This window comes from Dermochelys coriacea, chromosome 13, assembly GCF_009764565.3.
Source record: "Dermochelys coriacea isolate rDerCor1 chromosome 13, rDerCor1.pri.v4, whole genome shotgun sequence".
NCBI lineage: Eukaryota > Metazoa > Chordata > Testudines > Dermochelyidae > Dermochelys > Dermochelys coriacea.
In genome coordinates, this window is record NC_050080.1 from 10,338,885 (window position 1) to 10,361,019 (window position 22,135).

Consider the following 22,135-nt stretch of genomic DNA (forward strand, 5'->3'; position numbering starts at 1 on the left):
TGTTCCTCTTTTTAAGAAGGTAAAAGAGGAGGATTATTAAAAATTACAGGCAATCCCTCTAACCACTTAATCTCGCCAAATTCATTTTACAATGGCTGCCAACACCAATAACATCAGGCAGTATAATCAGCAGTGCATAACATAGCAGAATCTGGGTAGTCTCCACAAGGATTTCTTTCCTCACCCCACAATGAAGCTACTTTTCCCTATACAGTCAGTTGCCCCCAAAATCCATGTAGAAAAGATGTCTGTTAGATGACAGTCTAGTTGTCGTACCTCGCCCCACCCAGCAGGCCCTTGGTGTAGCTCTCAACACTGAAGAGTCATGGTTAGTGAATAGGGTAGTAGGACAGTGTGTCAGGTACCACAAGAGTTCTGCCTCTGGAAGGGAGGGAGACCATAGAGTTTCTGAGTACCATGGCAGGAGGTAGAGGGTAGAACATCCCGTCCCTTCTCCTCCTCCACCATTGAGCCTCACACACTGGTGGCCAGTAGGACAAGCCTCCTGGCTAGCAATTCACCTGCTGCATGGTTTGTTGAGGGCTGATTGGTGCATGCCACTGTTTGAGGCTCTGCTTATCATTGATTTATGAGGAATTAACTTGGAGGTTAATAGGGCTTCTGCGGAAGGGTAAAGTAGGGATGCCCCCAGAAATGTTTCATATGGTACACACAACTGAATCACTGTCACTTTAACTTAGCATGGTGTCTACACAAAACACTTGTTTATCTTACACTAGGAAAAAAACCCTCATGCCCCCCCCCCGCCCAGGGCTAGCCACTGCCCTTCTCCTGGGCCTATGGCTCCTCATACTTGTGCCAGGCCTTCATGATGCCATTGGGAGAGTCCTGCAGGCAGAGCAGAGAGGAAACAGGCTGCTGGAGACAGGGCGAGGCCTGGAAGGCCCCTAGGTGAGACTGCTAGTGCAGCAGTTGACCCTAGAGCAGTGACGAGGAGGAACAGCACTGTCCATCCTACCGCCCACTCAGATTTGGCTCCATGGCCCTCCACCATGACAAGGGGCAGCAAGGCAAAAACTGAGTGAGTGGCGCTGGGCCCTCATGCATGGGGGTTGCAGTGCCACTCCAGGGGCTGTGGGCCAAACCTCAGTGGTGCTGTGAACCACATGCACCAAGTCACAATGCCACTCACTCCATGTTGGCCTCGCCATTCCTTCTCCTGACCCCTGCCGTTGAGACAGTTCTTGCACCAGTACTGAACCCAACCAGGTGGAGTTCAAGGAGCCTCCCCACCACAAACTGGGCCCGAGGCACGTGCCTAGGTTCTCTATGCCTGAATCCAACCCTGCCAATGGTACACACTATGTGTTCGACTGTGGGCGCCACTGGGATGAAGTGACTCATCTTTTCTGGAATCTGGATTGGAATCTACACCAAGTTTGTGAATATGAGCTGTTGGGGTCCACAGTTACAGGGACATGGGAAAAAATTCTCATCGCAAGCAAGTGTGACAGAAATTTAATGGATCAAAATATTACTGGCTACCTTTTGCATATGTAAGTCATGCCCACCCGGCAGGTGCACCTCAAGCTAGGCTTGAGAGAGAGAGTGAAGGATCCGCTCATCTTCCTGGCTCTGTTAAAGGAAGTCAGAGAGGAAGAAAATAGGGAGGGAGTGAAGAAGGCTGCCTTTGCTCCTGTATCACAAAAGCCAAGAAGAAATGGCGACTAGTCAAGAAAAGGATGTGCAAAAGCAATTGAAGGACTTGAAGGATCAGGCGGCTGCCATGCAGATATCGCAAAGTCAGCTCCCTTTACCTAAGCCTATCATGGAGGAGGGAGGTAGCCACCCTAAGCAGCCTGTTCAGACGCATCCAAATCAAGAGAGACAGAGGAGACCATCTCAACCCATGGGCCAGAATCTTCTGCTCTGTTTCCACTGTGGGGAAGCTGGGCATAAAGCCTGGAGAAGTCCTAAGCCCAGGTACAGGGAAGGCACAATTCGGACGTGTCTACAGGGTTAGGCCATTCAGAGAAACACCGGAGAAACATTCAGAGAAACCACCAGGGTCATGCCATTCTCCAGCATGATCAATCTCCCTGACATAGTGACAACTCTGGGAAAGTACCTGCCTAAAGGTCTGGTAGGACCTGCCTTGGAAGTAACAGAAGAGCTAGAAGGACACACCTGTAAAGCCAGCTAAGGCAATGATTCCCAAGTGACCCTCAGCTTTAGATCCCTATATGGCAAATTACTGCGACACCTGTCTGCCCACTCTGCAAGGACTAGCTGTATGGGGACTAAGTGTACTCCAAGTACATCACTGTTCAACTGGAATTTCCCCCAATGTGACTGGAGTCAGGTGTAAAGTGGACACATTAGCCTTGATCTTCCTGGATCCACAGAGGGACACACAGGTGCCTGTTCTCATTTGTACTAATGCCAATATGCTTGGACAGCAGCCCATGCTATGCCATGAAAAGGGAGGAGGCGACCATCCTTACATGCTCTGCGTATACCCCATGGTGAGGGAGGCCTACCAGAAGAAGAAAAACTCACCCACGTGGAGATATTGAAGTTTGTGGGGAAGCCCATAGTGATACCTGCAGGAGTGAAAAGTCTTATAGAAGCTACTCCAAACAGCAAGCACCAGGGAAGAGGCTTGAGCCACATCTCAAGGGAGAGGAAACACATATAATTTTGCTTATCCACTTTTGGTGCAATTAGCACTTATCCAGCCATTATGGGTGGGATTTACCATTGATCTTATTCAGATCCCACTGATGTCAATGAGCACAGTGACCAGCCAACTGAGTGCTTTTTAAAATCCCACCCTTTACATCTAATCATTTGCGGGGGAAACCTCCCATTACTTTCAGTCATTACTTTGCCTATTCTGAGCTATTAATTTTGCAAGAGAAAAAGACAGGCTGCCTTCTTCTAATGAAAAAAAGCACTGGCATTTCCTGTATCCTCAAGAGAATGAGTCCCCTTACTGTTCTTAAATGGGCATATTCGTGCCGGTTTTACCCCCATTTCCTCAGAGACATCAGTGACTAGCAAAATGGTACTTTTCTTCTCCACTATTACTGTAAATAACTTTATAAAGTCTACATCTGCCACAGCTTTGTAACAAAATAATTCCACACACCACTTGACCATAGGGATATGGAGATATTAAAGGAGATAAACATTTTTCCTGTCAAGTGAAATCTCTTTAGCCTTTCCTTTAAGGTCATGCTAAGTGTAAGTGACTAGAATTTGTTCCTGGGCTGGCACACTTTCCTGACAATTCTGCAAGGTGAAATAGATACCACACAGTGATATCTAAGATATCATAGTATTTCCTTTGACTTAGGCTAGGAGACACTTTGGCATCTCAAACTGGGATTGTATAAATGCTGACTGTGTAAATTCCCAACAAATAATGTGTTGTTACATGTTGATGACCTAAAGGCAACCACTGTATATTGAACAAGGAAGGGGATTTTCTTCTTTTGTAGTCCATTACCATGTAAAGTTACTAAAGTACCTTTGATAAAGAGAACACAATGGTAGCGGATAGCTTTAAGGTCTGAGCAGAGACACAGCATCAACAATACTTTCACTTAATAAGTTTATAGCAATTGACCAATAAGACAGGATCTGTGCAGTTGCAATGGATCCCGGCACAGACCCTCAGCCAGACAATCCAATTCCTCTTTTCACAGTGCCCAGTTTGAAGGCAGATATTTCAGAGATGTGCATATTAATATAGCTCAATAGAGCTGACTGCTCACGTTGACAGGATGTTAATGAAACTGATCCAGAGATGGTGATTTACCTATTCTGAGCTGTTAGTTTTGCAAGAGAAAAAGACAGGCTGCCTTCTTCTAATTAAAAAGAGCACTGGCATTTCCTGTATCCTCAAGAGAATGAGTGCCACCTACTGTACACTCACTGTCTTGGAATTATAGAGCTGTTTTTAATTTCATTTTCTCCACCTTTATATCAGTAAACCCAAACAAAAAGAATACACAGCAATAATACAAAATGGAATTTCCTTACAGCTGAAGTCTTAATGCTTGCCTTTCAGATGTATATTGCCACAGTCCTTGCAATGAACGGTTGAGAAAAAGATAGAGATCTAAACTGGGTGGTCCTTACATGCCCATGCAGGGGTACAGGAGGAAGTCATAATTCTAACATCACTCCCTCTGCATGGTCATGTCAGGGCTGCTTGTAATTGCCGTTCAAGGGCTCAGGAGAGCCTAAGGGTTGTTCCCTAATGCCTTCCGGCATTCTCTTTGGAACAGTCTGCCATGGCCCTGCTCTTTGCTACAGGCTCCATGGATATGGGACCTGAATAATACAAGAAACAAAAGGATGGGAGTGTTGAGAGAATGTTGCACCTGGAGAAATCAGAAATGACTAGATAGTAACAACTCCAATGAACAGAGACAGGAAAGAGAGAATTTAGGGGCACCAGTCAAAACTCTGATTTGGTGCCAGCGCCAGTCAGAGAACTGTGAGCACAGATGTGGCATGGGGGTACAACGAGCTGTGAAGTGGACAGTGAGTGAGAGGTGAATAGAAAATGTAAGAGGAAAGTCTCTTGCACATCTTGTAGTGAAGGTGGCTGGATGAAATATGGCATTTAAGGTACTTTAACATACACAGGCAGGGCTAACATCCTGAGTCCTTGGAAAGGGTACTGCTGTATCAAGTGACAGTATTGAGATGCTTCCTTGACAAATTGTTCCTCAAGAGATTGCTCTGGAATGACTGGATTGTGTTGTTGGGGGTTTTTTTAGCATGCAATTCATTATTTGTGTGAATATATATATATGTATGCCATGTTTAAGAAGGATTAATTCAAATTGGAACAGGAATAGAGAAGGGCTGCTAGGATGATCCGAGGAATGGAAAATCTGTCTTATGAAAGGAGACTCAAAAGAGCTTGGTTTGTTTAGCCTAACCAAAAGAAGGCTGAGAGGAGATATGATTGCTATCTATAAATATATCAGAAGGATAAATACCATGGAGGGAGAAGAATTATTTAAGCTCAGTACCAATGTGGACACAAGAACAAATGGATATAAACTGGCCATCAGGAAGTTCAGACTTGAAATTAGATGAAGGTTTCTAACCATCAGAGGAGTGAAGTTCTGGAACAGCCTTCCAAGGGAAGCAGTGGGGGCAAAAGACATATCTGGCTTCAAGAAAAAGCTTGATAAGTTTATGGAGGAGATGATATGATGGGATAGCCTAATTTTGGCAATGAATTGATCTTCGACTACTAGCAGTAGATATGCCCAATGGCCTGTGATGGGATGTTAGATGGGGTGGGATCCGAGTTACTTCAGAGAATTCTTTCCTGGGTGTCTGGCTGGTGAGTCTTGCCCACATGCTCAGGGTTTAGCGGATTGCCATATTTGGGGTTGGGAAGGAATTTTCCCCCAGGGCAGATTGGCAAAGGCCCTGGTGTTTTTTTGCCTTCCTCTGCAGTGTGGGGCACAGATCACTTGCTGGAGGATTCTCTGTACCTTGAAGTCTTTAAACCACGATTTGAGGACTTCAATAGCTCAGATATAAGTTAGGGGTTTGTTACAGGAGTTGGTGGGTGAGATTCCGTGGCCTGTGTTGTGCAGGAGGTCAGACTAGATGATTATAATGGTCCCTTCTGACCTTAAAATCTATGATTCTATGATTTTGCTGTCTAAGGAAAATGTATATACCTGACTCAGGTAATGAAGGGGGATAAGGGTAGAAATGATGTGAAACCTAATCACAACGTAGAAGTGCTGAAGCTTGGTTAAAACCAGAATATTCAGGACAGGAAGGATCCAGCAAATTTATTTTTCTCAGTATATCTCACATGTTTAGGAGATGGGTGTGTTTTCCAAGGTGGTAAAGAACACTCAGAAACAGTCTACTAGACAAAGGACTAATTAGCAAGACCAAACAATAGGCCAAAAATTCCCTGAAGGATTATGTACCTTCATTGGTCTGAAGTCAATATAAAGATTCCCATTTACTTCAGTAGACTTTGATTCAGGCCCTTCGCGGCCAAACAGTGAGGTTAGTGAGTGGGTACAGTTCAGCGTCAAAAGAGTTGGCAAGTAAGGAGCTAACATGATAGGATCAGTTTTCTTCACTGTGTAATCAATAGCTTGTAAGCATAAGGATTTAGGATGGATCCATACTTTCATGGGAGAGCATTCAATAGATGTTCCTGTTGGTAGGCTAGATTCTCTGTTTAAGGCTAAGATTTTCAAGAGGGATTTATGGGTTTGGGAACCTAACTGCCAGTGAAGTTCAATGTCATTTGGGTGCCTAATTCTCTTAGGTGCCTTTGTGAATTCTAGCCGTAGTTTCTTGACAGTAGGCCTTTCAGATCTGAAAGCACAGAATGGTCAGACTTTGATAAGGGACTTTGAAAGAGGGAAAGGCTTGGTTTTTTACAGCTGCTACAAGCTTCTGTTCTGCATCTGATGGGACAAATTCTCTGTCTCAGTCAATGGAGCTGCATCAGTTTACACTAGCAGAAACTGTAGCCTTGTGGGTGGGTAGCTCCTATTGACAATACTGGAAGTTAGGGGAGTTCTTGGAAATACCTCCTTATACCCATTAGAATATAGTGGTAGTATTTCCATCAAACCCTGTATGTATATTAAGAAACAGAGGTTGGGAAAACATCATGTAAGCATGAAACTAATCTGATTTAAGTCTTTCTATTTATTTAAGGCCTAGTCCTGCCACTCTTACATTGAGCAGTGCCTTTGTCAAGGTTCCTTCCCCACTCTGAACTCTAGGGCATAGATGTGGGGACCTGCATGAAAACCCCCTAAGCTTATTTTTACCAGCTTAGGTTAAAACTTCCCCAAGGTACAAACTATTTTACCTTTTGCCTTTGGACTTTATTGCTGCCACCACCAAGCATCTAACAAATATATAACCGGGAAAGAGCCTGCTTGAAAACGTCTTTCCCCCCAAAATCCTCCCAAACCCTACACCTCCTTTCCTGGGGAAGGCTTGATAAAAATCCTCACCAATTTGCATAGGTGAACACAGACCCAAACCCTTGGATCTTAAGAACAATGAAAAAGCAATCAGGTTCTTAAAAGAAGAATTTTAATTGAAGAAAAAAAATAAAAGAATCACCTCTGTAAAATCAGGATGGTAAATACCTTACAGGGTAATCAGATTCAAAACATAGAGAATCCCTCTAGGCAAAACCTTAAGTTACAAAAAGATACAAGAACAGGAATATACATTCCATTCAGCACAGCTTATTTTATCAGCCATTTAAACAAAACAGAATCTAACGCATATCTAGCTAGATTACTTACTAAATTCTAAAACTCCATTCCTTTTCTGTTCCCAGCAAAAGTATCATACAGACAGAGAGAACCTTTGTTTCTCACACCTCCAGCTTTGAAAGTATCTTGTCTCCCCATTGGTCATTTTGGTCAGGTGCCAGAGAGGTTATCCTAGCTTCTTAACCCTTTACAGGTGAAAAGGTTTTTCCTCTGGCCAGGAGGTATTTAAAGGTATTTACCCTTCCCTTTATATTTATGACAGCCTTACTCGAGTAACCTCAGCAGGAAATACCAACTTGTGTGCCTTGATTGTGTGCCAAGATTCTAATCTTATTTATACCAGTGTAAATTCAGGGTAATTCCACCAAACGAATCTATCTGTTGTAACTCCATTTGCATCAGTGCAATTACTCTGGATTTATACTGGTGTAAGCAAGATGGGAGTCTGGTCTTATCTGAGGCAGTTTGCTATACAGCTGTGACTGTGCAGGTTCTGTGGCCTGCAACGTGAAAGAGGTCAAACTAGATGATCACAATGGTCCCTTCTGACCTTAAAGTCTGTGAGCCTGGGCTGATACTTGCTACTGCCTGCCACGTGGCTCAAGGGATCCTGCACACACACATCCACAGCCAAAAGCTCACTATTTTATAAAGAAGTTGCTGTTTTTAACATTTACTTCAAATCTGGGTCAGTTACAGAAGGGGACAGGAGGGGCTTAGAACTAGGATCTAGTATCGTTCTACTTTCTCCATTCGCCTCCCATGACACAAGTTACTTTCAATGTCACAGCCCCAGAGGGTAGGCGTGAGTTCATGGGGTACGTCTACAGTGCAGTTGGGAGGTGTTACTGCAGGACATATAGACATACCCAAGCTAGCTTTGGGTTAGCTAGATCAGTAGCAACAGCAGTGATGCTGCGGCAGAACAGCTGGATGCAGCACTTAGCCCCACCCACCCAGGACTCTGGGTACACACTGGAGCAGCCGCCACTAGATCAAAACCTAGCTGAGGTGTGCTTACACATGCTGCAATCCCACCTTCTGACTACACTGTAGACATAACCATCGCGAACAAGCCCATGCAAAATGCAGAGTTTACTTTCCTTACCTGCTCTGGGACACAACTCTTTTACTCTCTCTCCTAAGCATGTTTTATTCTCCTCCTCTGCAGGACTAGCCTCAAAGGTAGGACATGTTTAGACTGAAAATAAAGATAAAAGATAGAAAAAGTTTTAGGGGAATAATCCCTTATGGAAAAGTCCTATAGCATTCAATAGAGAGGATTCCATAGAAACCACTGCAAACACCTGGAGAATTTAATAGAGAATAGGATTCCTTCTATAGGAAGGAAATGGAATTCTATGGAAATCTATGGGATTCTATAACAGGGATAGAATTCGCTATTAGGTAAAACAGGATAATTCAAAGGGTCTATAGAATGGCTACCTTTTTCTATTAAATTCAACAGGTTTTTTTTTAAGGAATGGATCGGGGCCAGATTTTGAGCTTGGGCTAGGGTTAGGATTGGAGCCAGTTGGTGCCCCAGGTTAGCCTTAATGGCCCTGTAGGGAGGTGGTGTGGTTCCCCAGTGCCACGGAGAGGGACGAGCTCCGCCGGACACCAGAGTGGGCGGAGCCAGAGCACAGGGGTGGATGCCCGCCCCTCAAATGGTCAGAGGCTGGACAGGAAATATAAGAGCCCACCCCCAGAGCTTACTTGAGAGGCCAGATGCCTCCAGCCCAGCTCCCGCTGGGGAGGCTCCAGCAACCAGTGGCGGACCTAGAGACTGGCCTGACCAGCCAATATTCGACATAGATCAGCGTGTGGGAGAGTTGCCACACCTACCCCTCGCCAGCTACCCAGAAGAGTCACTGAGCCTACCCCTCACCAGCTACCCCGAGGATCTAATGGTGATCGACCCCCCGAGGATAACACCTCGATGCCTGGGTGGCAATCTCTCCCTCTCCCAGGCCGCTCGGAGCCTAAAGCCTGGGTGTGCTATCTACCTGAGTTTGCTCAGCCCCTGCCTGAGCCTTGAACTCATTGCTACCCTGCCCTGACCCAGGGCCTGGGCCTGTTGACTGTATAAACTGCTGTTCAGCCTCTGCCTGAGGGCCTGAGCTGTGACTCTTAACTGCCCTGCCCTGACCCAGGGCCTGGGCTTATCGTCTGCTGATTGTTACCTGTGTGTGATCAGCCCCCTGCCAGATGGCTTGAGCCCGGACTCCTGCAGCCCGACCGATTCCCCAAGGGGCCATGCAAAGACTAAGGGTGGCAGTGTGGTTCCCCGCCACCCCGGAGAGGGATGAACCCCGAAGAACCCCCTCTACAGGCCTAATCATTAAAAAATAAATGAGGAAGATGCAATGAAAATATTTCATTCCTCTCCTTCTTTTGAGCCCACTGGCAATTCTAGCCAAGCCAATGGGATTTGTGTCCCTTATTTGCCTTCTGGTAGCACATGTGGGCCCTTGGCACCTGAAGAGGTTAATCCTCCTTTTCTTTATTCTGGCGAAACTCCCACTGATTTCATTTTGGAGCTTTTCCTGTGTAAAGAGGGCAGGATGGAGCTGCAAAGTGATAAAGGAGTAGGTGGGTAATTGCTGTAATTCAGATGTCAAGTAACCAGCCAGAGTATTGTGTCTTCCCTTCCCTTCATGTTCCTTTGTATTTTTCCACCTTCAGCAGCCCTGTTTGATTCTGACTGCGGTGCCTCTACATTCTCACCTATTACAACAGGCTCAATCTCATTTTCTGTCCTGTATTCAGCTGGGAGATTAGTAAACCAGAAAGTGCATGGAATGTAATCTTCATTGTGAGTATGAGACACAATCCCCAACAGCAATATTCTCCCCTGGGTTAAAACACACCTGACACAATAGGGCCTGGGCACGGAGGCCATTAGAGTCCAGTTCTGAGTAGCACCAGCCAAGGGCGCTGGAACCTTTGTAGAAGTGGGAGCATAACGTGAAATTCCAAATTCTTATCTCCTGGAAATAATTGTAATTTTAGCAACACACATACAGGGCCCAGTATAAACAATGCAAACTCCTTTTGGAGCCTCTTAAATTCTACTGCTGGATAAGCCTGATGGGCTTTGCTCCATTGAGGTCAGTAGAAAGTCCATTAATTTCAGTGGGCTTTGGGTCAGGACCATCTTCGATCCCATGAGATCGAACATAGAAAAACAGCTCTACAAATGTTTGAGTGCTAGCCACTGTGGTATTGCAGGGACGAGGGATTCAGCGGCAAGGCTATCAGATTTTTTTTGAGTCGAGCGACCTGGGTTCTGTTCCCATCTTTGTCACTCTTCCAGTGTGTGGCACTGGGCAAGTGCTTGGGCCCATATTTTCTAATGTGGGTGCCTACAGTTAGCCACCTAAATCTACTTGGGTACCTAAATGAATATCCTGAATTTTTCAGCGGTGTTGAGCACCCACCCCTGTTTTCTATTAGAGTCAATGATACCATTCATGTGGAGAAGGTGAGGAGGATTTAGCCCTAGTCATGTTCTTGTTGTGATCATAGAATCATAGAATCATAGAATATCAGGGTTGGAAGGGACCCCAGAAGGTCATCTAGTCCAACCCCCTGCTCAAAGCAGGACCAAGTCCCAGTTAAATCATCCCAGCTAGGGCTAGGGATGGGATATTTCCTATGACTTGGTAGCAGAGTGCAGTCCTCCTCCTCCTCTTTCCTAGAGAAACTAGCTTTTTCTGCACAAAAAAAGTAGAATGTATACTATTGGGTGTTTAGTTTAAAAACAATGAGGAATCTTTGTGGTGGCTTAGAGACTAACAAATATATTTGGACATAAGCTAAGTTTAAAAACATCTTGCTTAATATTTATTCAGCACACTAAAAATATCTTCCTGGGCTTTGCTTTCATTTGGCTCATAAACCTGACAGTTGCAACACCTAACAATATTTATTCAGTACATTAACACAGCATCGGTTCAGAGAGACTTTATATTTTTATCTATGATACTTATATGTCTCCTGTTGCTGTATAATCAGAGCATCTTGCATCCTTTAACCTGTTAACCTCACCAGACCCCTGTGAGATAGGACAGTGCTGCTGCCCTCATTTCTCAGCTGGGGAACTGAGGTTCAGAGAGACTAAGTGATTTGCCCAGGGTCACACAGCAAGTTGATGGTGCAGCAGGAAATTGAATATGGGTCTCCCAAGTCCCAGTCTAGCACCCTCACAGCTGAACCATCCTTCCCTGATTTCTTTATTACAGGTGTGATTCTGCCCCGTTTCCTCCTGCTGAGTACCTGGCTCTCAGAGTAGTCTCCTTGCGATTGGTGAGAATACTGGTGGCCAGGAAGGGGGCACAGAATCAAGCCCTGTGGGCTTATTAGACATTCAGCCTGATTTTTTTAAAATTTTTTTTGGCATTTTTACGATAGTGCAAAGGATTTGTGCATTTGTGCCATAGGGGCTGAACATACCCAGTCATTTGATTGTACAATGCGCTATTCTGGGATCCTGCTTCACAGGCAAGCCGTGTGTTATACCGGTACATTCAGAGGAGATGGATGCCTGGATTTCCTAGTTTTTGGCCTAGCCCTTGTATGAGCATTCAGGGGAGGGGAAGAAGAGCCTTCCCATTTGTGTTGCCCATGTGAAAGCCAGGCAGAAATGATCCCTAATTATGCCCACTGGGATGCCCAAATGAGGTGAGGAAGAGCAGGTGGAGCCATGGGTCCTCCTTCTAGTACCCCAGCCAGTCCTGCACAGAGGGGCTAGGGAGATTACAAAGGGATATAGCAGTCTGTGCTCTCCTGTATGCACTGCGAAGCTCCAGGAGGCAGTCTGCCTCCCAGTGTGTCTGGGCTCCCCCCGAAGTAATGCAGCACTGTCCAATCCCCAACACAGTGCTGTGCCTACAAGGCACAATCAAGCCCTCTATGATTTATTATGGGCTTAGACATTACAGTCTGAGTAACTCCAGAATTCCTTGTTTGGTCCCTTAGAATATACAACTTTGAAGAGATCCATTTTTGTAGCGAGATTGCTAGGGCCCTGTGGGTAAGAAATTGCCAAGAGACCCTGCCTCATTCGGCTCAGCTTCCATGAACCATACCTCCTCCAGCTCCTGCAATCATTTAGAAAGCTTGCTGCTTTTGTACCCCCTTTGTACCCCATCACCCTGCCTGTAAGGAGACCATTTGATTCGGTGGTGTAACGCTGGCAGCTCTCAGCATACGGGCATTTTTACTCTTTCAAAGTTGCTTTGTGACCAAGATAACTGTGGGCCTGATCATCCTCTCATCTGTACCAGCCAAGTCCATTGGCTTCAGTGGAGTCACTCCAGATTTCTCCTAGCATAAGCGAAAGCCATATCAGGGCCTGAAGAAGGGAATTCTCTCAAGCTCTAATGGATTTCAGAAATAGGGACTCACTTGTCACTATCACTTTAAAATGAATTTCTAAATGAAAAGATCCTTTACACTGTCAATATCATAACATGGAGATAACAGGTTCTGTTGGATTTCCATCAGCAGCTGCCTGTGTCAGCAGCTTTGCAGGAGCCTGAATACACTCTAGTTTCTACACTAAAAGCCACTTCTCTAGGTTGTTTTTTTTTTCCCTAGGTATAGTGTGCGTGCTGGTTCCTCACACTGCACTCGCTGCTCCTTTGTTGTGTAAAAATGTGTCATGTGTTCTCTGGAACATTTGTTGGTACAGCATCCACAAACCACGTTTCATTCTCTCCCCTGTCTCTTCTAAATGCGATTCAATTAAATAGACTGATGGTGTTTGTATTAATCTAAACAGCATTCTTGGCAAGATGACAGGCTGAACTGGAAAGAGTTGTTGTGTTCTTTTTCTGAGAGCCGTGATCGCAGCAGGGGTTTCTTGGACCAAATGTAGCAGGAAACTTTTTTTTTTTAAATTCTCATCTCTGGTAATGAAGAGAAACTGCCCAGGGCAGGCAGCACACAATACAGGACATGGTATGCGTCCCCATACCACCTGTAAAACACATTGGGGGAGATTTTCAAAGGCACCAATGGCAGGTAAGCACTTAACTCCCAATATTATTTATAAAGTGGTAGCATCTAGGAGCCCTAGTCATGGACCAAGACCCCATTGCACTAGGTGCTGTACAAACACAGAACAAAAAGATTATTCCCCCTCCCCAAGAGCATACTAAATAAGCACGTTTACATTTCATTGACTTTCACTGGGAGTTTGGCACCTGACTGCATATATCAGAGGTGGGCAAACTACAGCCCGTGGGCCACATCTGGCCCGCAGGACTGTCCAGCCCAGCCCTTGAGCTCTCGGCTGGGGAGGCTAGCCCCCAGCCCCTCCCCTGCTGTCCCCCCTCCCCTGCAGCCTCACCTTGCCACACCACCAGCACTCTGGCCCGCCGCTCCTGCCGGGTAGCGTGGCGGCGTGGCTGGCTCCAGCTGGGCGGCAGGGGTGTGAGCTCCTGCTGCTCTGAGCCGCATGGTAAGGGGGGGGGGGTTGAATAAGGGGCAGGGGTTTCACGGGGCAGTCAGGGGACAGGGAACAGGAAGCAGAGGTTCTAGGGGATGCGATCAGGGGACAGGAAGCAGGGGGCGGTTGGATGGGGCAGAGGTTCTGGGGGGGCGGTCAGGGGATGGGGAAAAGGGGGGATTGGATAGGCATGGGAGTCCCAGGGTGGGCTGTCAGGGGGTGTAGGTGTGGATAGGGGTTGGGGCAGTCAGGGGACAGGGAGCAGGGGGGGTTGAATAGGGGTGGGGGGAGTCAAGGGACAAGGAGCAGAGTGGGGTTGGATGGGTCAGGGGTTCCAAGGAGGGCAGTCAGGGAGCGGAAAGTGGGAGGGGGCAGATGGGGGCAGGGGCCAGGCTGTTTAGGGAGGCACAGCCTTCCCTACCTGGCCCTCCATACAGTTTCGCACCCCAATGTGGCCCTCAGGCCAAAAAGTTTGTCCACTCCTGGCATATATGCTTTTGAAACTGTCTCCCATTTTGTTTGCACTAACAATCCCCATCCTGAAATTATGTGACAGGGTAAATGATCTTGCAAACAACACAGGTATTTTGTGGAGGTATTTTCACAGGTATTTTCCTTTATACTGCCAAAATGTTGCAGTTAACTAACCGCTTTAAAAAGAAAACAAAAATGTCCTGGCCCAGATCAAATACATTTCAGCAGTGTCCCAATAAGTCATACTCACGCTCGAAGTAGTAACAGTCAAGTCAGTGAGGTGCAGCAGTGGTTGATTTATCCAACTCTGTACACGTGTTTAATATTTCTAATTTGCAGATAGCTTTCCATAGGATAGAGCTTTGTTCTGACATTTTTGTTGTTTACAATGAGACATTAAAGAAAAATAGGTTAAAGAGACATCCTACCAATCTTGGTCCAACAGGGACCTTTCAATCTATTTCTAAGGTACCTGTCCTGGGGTTGGGACATTGGACTGGGTTCAGTTCCCCACTCAGCCAGGGATTTCCTATGTGACCTTGCCTTCAGAAAATGGGAGACATTGCACTGCCCTCCCTCACTGGGGTGTTGTGAGACTAAAATCCATTAATAAGTGTGAGGCACTCCAAGACTGTGATCACAAGGTCCATAAAAGTGACCTAGACAGATATCAAAATGCCACCCAATTCCTCTCCCCAGCACATTCACCAGGGCTGTGCAGGAGTGAGGTCTGTGAGTGTTTGTAGCTCCTTCCCCAAGGCCTGGCTCAAGCCTCCTCCCTGGTGCTTGCTATGTGTAGCAGCTTCTCCCCTCTCCTCACATGGCCCCTCTTCATTTTTCTGACTCCCGGCGCCTCCGCCCAAGTCTTGGGCCCGGGACACAAGGGGTACTGGGATACTGCACAATGCCGCTAATGGGCAAGAAGTATAAAATCCGGTGTACAAGAAACACCAAAGTACATTAATACAAACCCCAGCAAAAGAATGACACCCAAAATAACAGTGTAACAAAGGGGCCTTTACCGAGAGCAGGAACATAGATTCTGGAGACAAAAAGGGTCAGGGTTGACAGGTAATGAGCATCAATGCATTCCCTACCTCCCAACCCCACAACTCTTCCCAACCCCTCCCTGTCCCATCTGGAAGGTGCCGGGCAAATGGAACACGGGAGACAAGTGCCACAGCGCTGTGAACAGATTAAACAAAAAGGGTCCATTTACTGTTTCTGCCCCTGGGTGGGACAGGGTCCTCTTCTGGCTTCCTGGTCTGGCATCCTCTGGTGGTCTCATCTGGCTCTTGGTAGCTGGCGCTGGGTTGGTTCCCTGCCACTCTGACACTGGTCTCTGCTGGGCTGAGCTGCCTGACCCATGCAACCGGATCCCACAACAATGCAAAGATGTCCCCTTTGCACACAGGGTGACGGGGTCAACCAGAGATTCCCTGAGCTGCTTTGTTTCCCACTCAGAGCTGAAACTTAGCTAAACAGTCTCTTAGCCAGGCTGTTCTCTCGCCCCAGGGGCTGAGCCGCCCTGGCTCATCGTGTGCCCAGCAAACAGCTTGTCCAGAGTACCCCATGCAGAAGCCTGCCTGTTGGCCTCAGCAGGAGTTTCTAGTCCATTCTGTCTCCATCCCTGATGCCAAGCTTGCTGGGAGATGGTGTCAGAGAGCTCTGGTAGCCATGACAGTTGTAACCCCTTTGCTAGGACCCCAAAGAGGTTCAGTCTGGCACTCCACAAGCTGGCAATAGGGTTGCCACCTGTCCAGGTTTTACCAGGATTGTTCCTTTCATGAGGTAGCTGTCCTGGGGAATCTGTGGGGGGGCTCAGTACACACTGCCAGCTGTCTGGTTTTAAGGGCTCAGGATCATCATGGAGGTCCAAGGTTTTTGTACCCGAGAGGTGGCAACTCTAGTTGGCAAAGTCCAGGCGGGGGTTACATGAATATCAGTCTTTTCCCCACAGCAGCAAAGTAGCTTCAGGGCTGCCCCCCCCCCACCCCACCATACAAACAAACTCCACTGGATCCATTGGCTCTTCAGTTCCACATCCTACCCCTGTGCAAGGAATCCCTATGGAGACCATTGCTGTGCTGTGAAGCATGGATGGACCCCTTGGGCAGGCTCCTTGAATCTTCCTTCCCCAGCAGCAATCCTGTTGCATCCAGTGCCTTCCACAGCTGCAGGGCGGACAGCAGGATTTCCCCCCAATATTTAATTCATACTAAGTTGGGAGAGAATCAGATATTTGTCTAATACCATCCCTCTCCTACAGTTTAGCATGTAGATCCTTTCCAATCCCCAGCGTTGTTCCCTTTCTTACCTCCTCCAGTGTTTAGAAACGTGAGGGCCCCAAGCCAGGCGTGTGCAAACCTCCCCACGCAGCTCAGCCCAGGCATCTCAATCCTGACCCATAGCAAACCTGCTAATCCAGCTCTTAGCCTTTCGGAAGCAGAGGCTGCCAATTACAATGAACTGTGACAAATTGCAAACTAGTGAGGCAAGGAGACCACCAAGCTCATTTTTACTCACAGCCTAACTGGGATTTGAACCCTAGTCCTGAAGGGATGTTTGTTTAATTGCATTTCCCCATTTGTTCGCTCATGTGTGGAGCCTTAGTTTATGCATGCAGCAGATTTTGACTTGGCAAAGTCCAGACTAATTTAGAGCATATTTGCATTGTGCTGAATTTCAGTGTTGCATCATCATGTGGCTACTTAATGCTGTGAACTCCAAATTTAAACACACACAATGAAGTGGGGTGGGGGGAACCACCCTCTACTTGAACTTTTATCCATTGCACCTTTGTATCAGCGATTGTGGTATTGTGCTAAGCATCATTTATTTTCTCTGTTGCTCTGTGGTATTTATATAGTGCCAATCACTGGAATTTACACTGCATATTGACACATGCAAATCCCACATGTGGACATGTGTATGCTCCAGGGCAATTGCAAGCGTAAGTCCCCCTTTTCCACCCACAAATGACAAAAAGTCATAAAAACAAATTTCTTAAAGTACCAATTAGAATTAAAGCCTCTAACCAGAGCACATCCGTCTCAAAGGAAAATAGAGGGAGACATTTTTATGTCATTCTAACTTACCACTTAACAGAAATATACGAACAAGCTGGACAACCAAAAAGATTGTTTGTGTAAAGGACAAACTCTAACCCAAACACACAGCTCAAACACCAAATAAACCATAATGGGTTTTTCACCTTCCTTCTCCGTATCACCTATTAATTAAGATATAAATTTTTAACAGTGAGACTAATTAATCACTGGAACAATTTATCAAGGGTTATGGTGGATTCTCCATCACTGGCAATTTTTAGACCAAGATTGGATGTTTTTTTCTAAAAGATCCATTCTAGTTCAAATAGGAATTATTTCAGGGAAGTCCTTATAGCTTGTGATATCTAAGAGGTCAAACTATTTGATCACAATGGTCCCTTCTGGCCTTGGATTCTCTGAATTGGTCCATTTTTTCAAATGATGCCAGTGAAAGGAGAGGTTGTGTTCTAACAAAACCAACCCCCCCCCCCCACCAGGCAACCTCCCTACTCAAATGAATATTCTTTATAAAGAAGTTTGTTTTGAAACTGAGTAACAGTGAATATTCTTCCTTTCCTTCTGCTGCTTGCTCGAGTAGCCTCCATATCCAGTTTACTGATGCCATCTTCTGGTTACTTACTTGACTGCTTTATGTAGTCAGAAGCTTTAGTATTTATCGGTGCTGTTAAAGAATTTTCTAAAAATCACATCCCAAAAATAGTTTTCCTTCCTTATTTTTAAGCATGTTGATCAAATGAAATATTAGAAAATTATTAGTAGCATGTAATCATATTCAGCATTTATGAATACTGTAATCATCATATTTTACAAAGACAGCTATGAATGTATGAGTCCAACAATTTTGCTATGTTTCCCATCGTTGACCATTAAGAAATGGTGCAAATTTGATAATATTTACAATGTATCTTATTGATGGCATTCTCTCGGATATGGCACCAGATTATCCCAAATCACTGGACGTTCTACCCCTTGAGAGAAGGTGAGCAAGAACAAACCACATGTAATAGATGTCAGGTTGGTATAAGAACCTCTATAGAACAGAGTTGTTCTTTTTATGCTGCTGGGAATTTTAGGTGTGTCACAGAGTTGGGGGACTCTGTGCGGCTGGGGGTACTGCCTCCGGGGAGATATGAAACTGAGACCCTGACTACTTGTGGTCATTAAAGATCCAATGGGATTTTTTTGTATTCACCCTAGTGTCCTGGCCAAATCCTGTCAGGTAAATACATTCCGTCTATCAAAATCTCCCCCTACGGTTTCAGTTGGATATACTGAACTTCACTTCCTGATCTAAATGTATGTGTAGTGTTGCTGAAATAAAGGGTTGATGATATTACCATTTTTGGCCTAAGTGGCTAGCCAAAAATTCAGGGTCCAGTAGGTTGTTCCAATTGGAAGTAGAAATTGATGGAGTCTGGTATTTTCTTTGGTGCAGTTTTGTTTATTTACAAAGAAGGTACAAAGTCCTGTGTCTCTGAGCACAGAGGAACTCAAATGACAGGAAACAGCTTTTTTTGCTCACAGCACCAAGAGCACTCTTTTCAGCCTGCACCTCTGACCCAAAAATTTCTTTTCAGGTTTCTTCCAAAGTCGGCTACCATGCTTTTAGCTGCTCCTTCAGCTGTCTCAATCAGCCTGTTCCTGTCTGATCTCAGTTTCTGTGTGATCTCTCTCTACACACACACACACACACACACACACTCCCCTACCCAAAAGAATACTCAGCCAAAAAACTCCTGGGTGGATTCTCACACATCTTTTGTCTTAGGTAGAGCTCGTGTTTAAAGAGAACTTAATTGAAGGGTGAGTTTGCACCTACCAATCTCACTAGGGTTTTAACTCAACTCATCACAATAATTTCCACCCAGCTCATAACAATATGTTGCAAGCCAGAAGTGACTGCACTTCTGTAGGGGTGAGATGATCCTTCTATAGCAGGGATTGGCAACCTTTGGCACGCGGCCCATCAGGGAAATCTGCTGGCAAACCGGGACCGTCTGTTTACCTGCAGCGTCCGCAGGTTCGGCCAATCGCAGCTCCCACTGGCCGTGGTTCACTGTGCCAGGTCAATGGGGGCTGCGGGAAGCGGTGGCCAGCACATCCCTTGGCCTGAGCCACTTCCCGCAGCCCCATTGGCCTGGAACGGCGAACCGCGGCCAGTGGGAGCTGAGATCGGCCAAACCTGTGGACACTGCAGGTAAACAAACCGGCCCGGCCTGCCAGAGGATTTCTCTGATGGGCCACGTGCCAACGGTTGCTGATCCCTCTTCTATAGCATGTCAAATGTATAAACAGCTTCAGAAACAATGGTGCCATGAACATGAGAGTATAGTTCAGGCTCCTGCTGAGGCCACCGAGAGTTAAGCAGTAAGCTATAGTAATGTGGGTGATATGTGGTCGGGGTATTTTTGTCAAGTGCCTGCAGCACCCTGAGAAATGCCCCAGTCCCCAGTATAGTACATGGGGGGGGCAGGTGGTTGGTAGGGTACGTTTAAATAATGACAACAGGCATTTTGGAGCATTGATAACAGTTTACTTTGGAACAAGGAGGATGTGCCCCTGTATCACTGTGATCAAGGTCAGTGGGCTTTGCTTCAGTAAGCAGAGTCAGCACAGGGAAGTGGGAAGCTGCACAGCAGGCCAGGGTTAGGGAGTCCTCTCCTATCCCACCCAGGGTGCTGAGGGTTAATACTGCAACCTCATGGCTTCATTAATCTCGGCTGCCCCCTTTTGTGGGAGGAGAGATCCCTGATGCAGTGTCGGATGAAACATCTCTCCAACTGGTAGTAAGACCAAGGCACAGTGACCAAGCAGGTCATTTACCTATTGTCTGCGTGACAAGTTCCCAGCTGTGCATTCTCTGTGAGTTGGTTCCTGGCTGTAGTATCAGGAAGTCCCCTCCAGCCAATCAGGGAACAAACCTCCAGAGCCCATTTGGCGGGTCATTTTGAACTGTGAACACTGGAGACTGTCAGCTCGTACATCCTCAGCCAGGCATTTCCAGCTTTGGTCAGACACTAGTGATTTTCAAAATGCATAAAATAAAGCGGAAGAAAAAGATCAGACAAAAAATGCACAGAGAAATGATGTTACACCAGTGACTCGTATGTGGGCTATACTCCCTTACTCACCAGCTTTGCAATCAGAATGCAATTGCACGCTAAGCTGGGAAGCCACATTTTTAATAACTTTCTCTTTATTGTCAATTTTCAGCCCCAGCACACATGCAAAAAAGAAGAAAAAAATGCCATTTCCGGTTTCTTTAGAGGTGCTAAATGGCTTTGCACTGAGTTGTGAAACTTTGCTACTCGCACAATCACTGCAAAGTCTGTTTGCCTCTTACTATCAGAAAACCCTTGGAGAAATCCACACAGGCTAGGTGTGCTTTTCATACCACCCCTAATTCAACACTCTGTTGTTAAGTGTTTAATTATTAAGACAGTGAAATATGACAATAGCCAAGATGTTAATTGAGGGAACTAATTACAGTTCACCACACACCTGGGTCACCCTCAGCTTAAAAACCCACCTGTCGTTATCATCTAGTTGTCCTTTGGATGGCTCCTGATGTAGTAACTCTTAATTTGGACAAATGGCTCCTTCAGAGGGGAGCAGGTGACTCCAAGTTGATGGAGGAAAATCTTCATCCTCCTGCAGCAGCAGCTTAATGGTCCTGAGAGATCCCCTGTCTGTGTCACCACACAGAAAGGCAAGGCTGTGGGAGAATAGCGAGCAGGAGGAGCTTTTCCCTTGGAAGACGTGAGGAGCCTTATTATTGCCCTGCAGCCCAGTGTGGAACATGTGGAACTCACATCAGCACATTGTAGGTCTTTGTCTCCCTGTAACGGGCATATAAGAGGTTTATGGATCAGCTGCTGCTCCTGGCTATTAGGAATAGGCCTTGATTCAGCAAGGTGTTTAAGCATGTGAAACACATCAACAGTCTTATTGCCTTTAAACATGTGAGCCATTTAATTGAAGTTAGGTGCATGTTTAAGTGCTCTGCTGAGCTGGGGTTTTAGGCCTTTGTGTTTGGCAGCAGAGGCTCCTGCTTTCAGCTTGAGAGGCCCTGAGTGACAACCCTACTAGGGGATCATCATTCAACAAAACACCACATGAGTTGTTGGGGGATGAAATGTACAATTGCCTTTGATTCGGTGAACAGCAGTGAATATAACTGACTGACCATCTCTGATGACCAAGTGCTGTGAGTGGCACAAAGGGTCCTGCTTCTACAACAATTAGCAGGAACATTTTCTGAAGTGTCTGAAATCACTTTTGAAAATGGGGCTTCGGTTCCGAAGTCCAGACCCTCAATGGTACTTAGCAGCTGAACTCCCATTGATTTTACTGGGAGTTAGGCACCTAAATGCCTCTGAGGATCTGGGCTCCAGGGGCTTTTAAGAATTTTACTCCAGATCCCTCCAGCTTTAAAATGTATCCTCATAAGAACTGGAATCCAGAACCTCTGTGCAGTTTGACAGCTCCAGTTTTTAAACAAGGGGGTAGATCAAAACAACTGCAGCCTCCTCTCTATTGTCTGATTTGAGGGAAGAGTGTGGACCCTAAGGTGGTTAATTTCCCCAGGCCTGATTGCATGTCACTTTACTTTTCAGTGAGATTTATAAATTAGGCAAAAACAAAGACACAGATGAAGACCATGCAACAATAAATGCTTGTGCGGCTGTGACTCCCACAGACTTAAGCAGAGCAGGGACCCGCAATAATAGCGATTCACGGGCATCTTGATCAAACCCCTTACTGGTAGCAGGTAATTGAAATGCTATATCCATCACTACCACTTATGAAACTATGACCCCCAAAGACGCTGAGTTTAAAGCAGGTCTGGAGCAACCGAGAGGCCCCACACATTC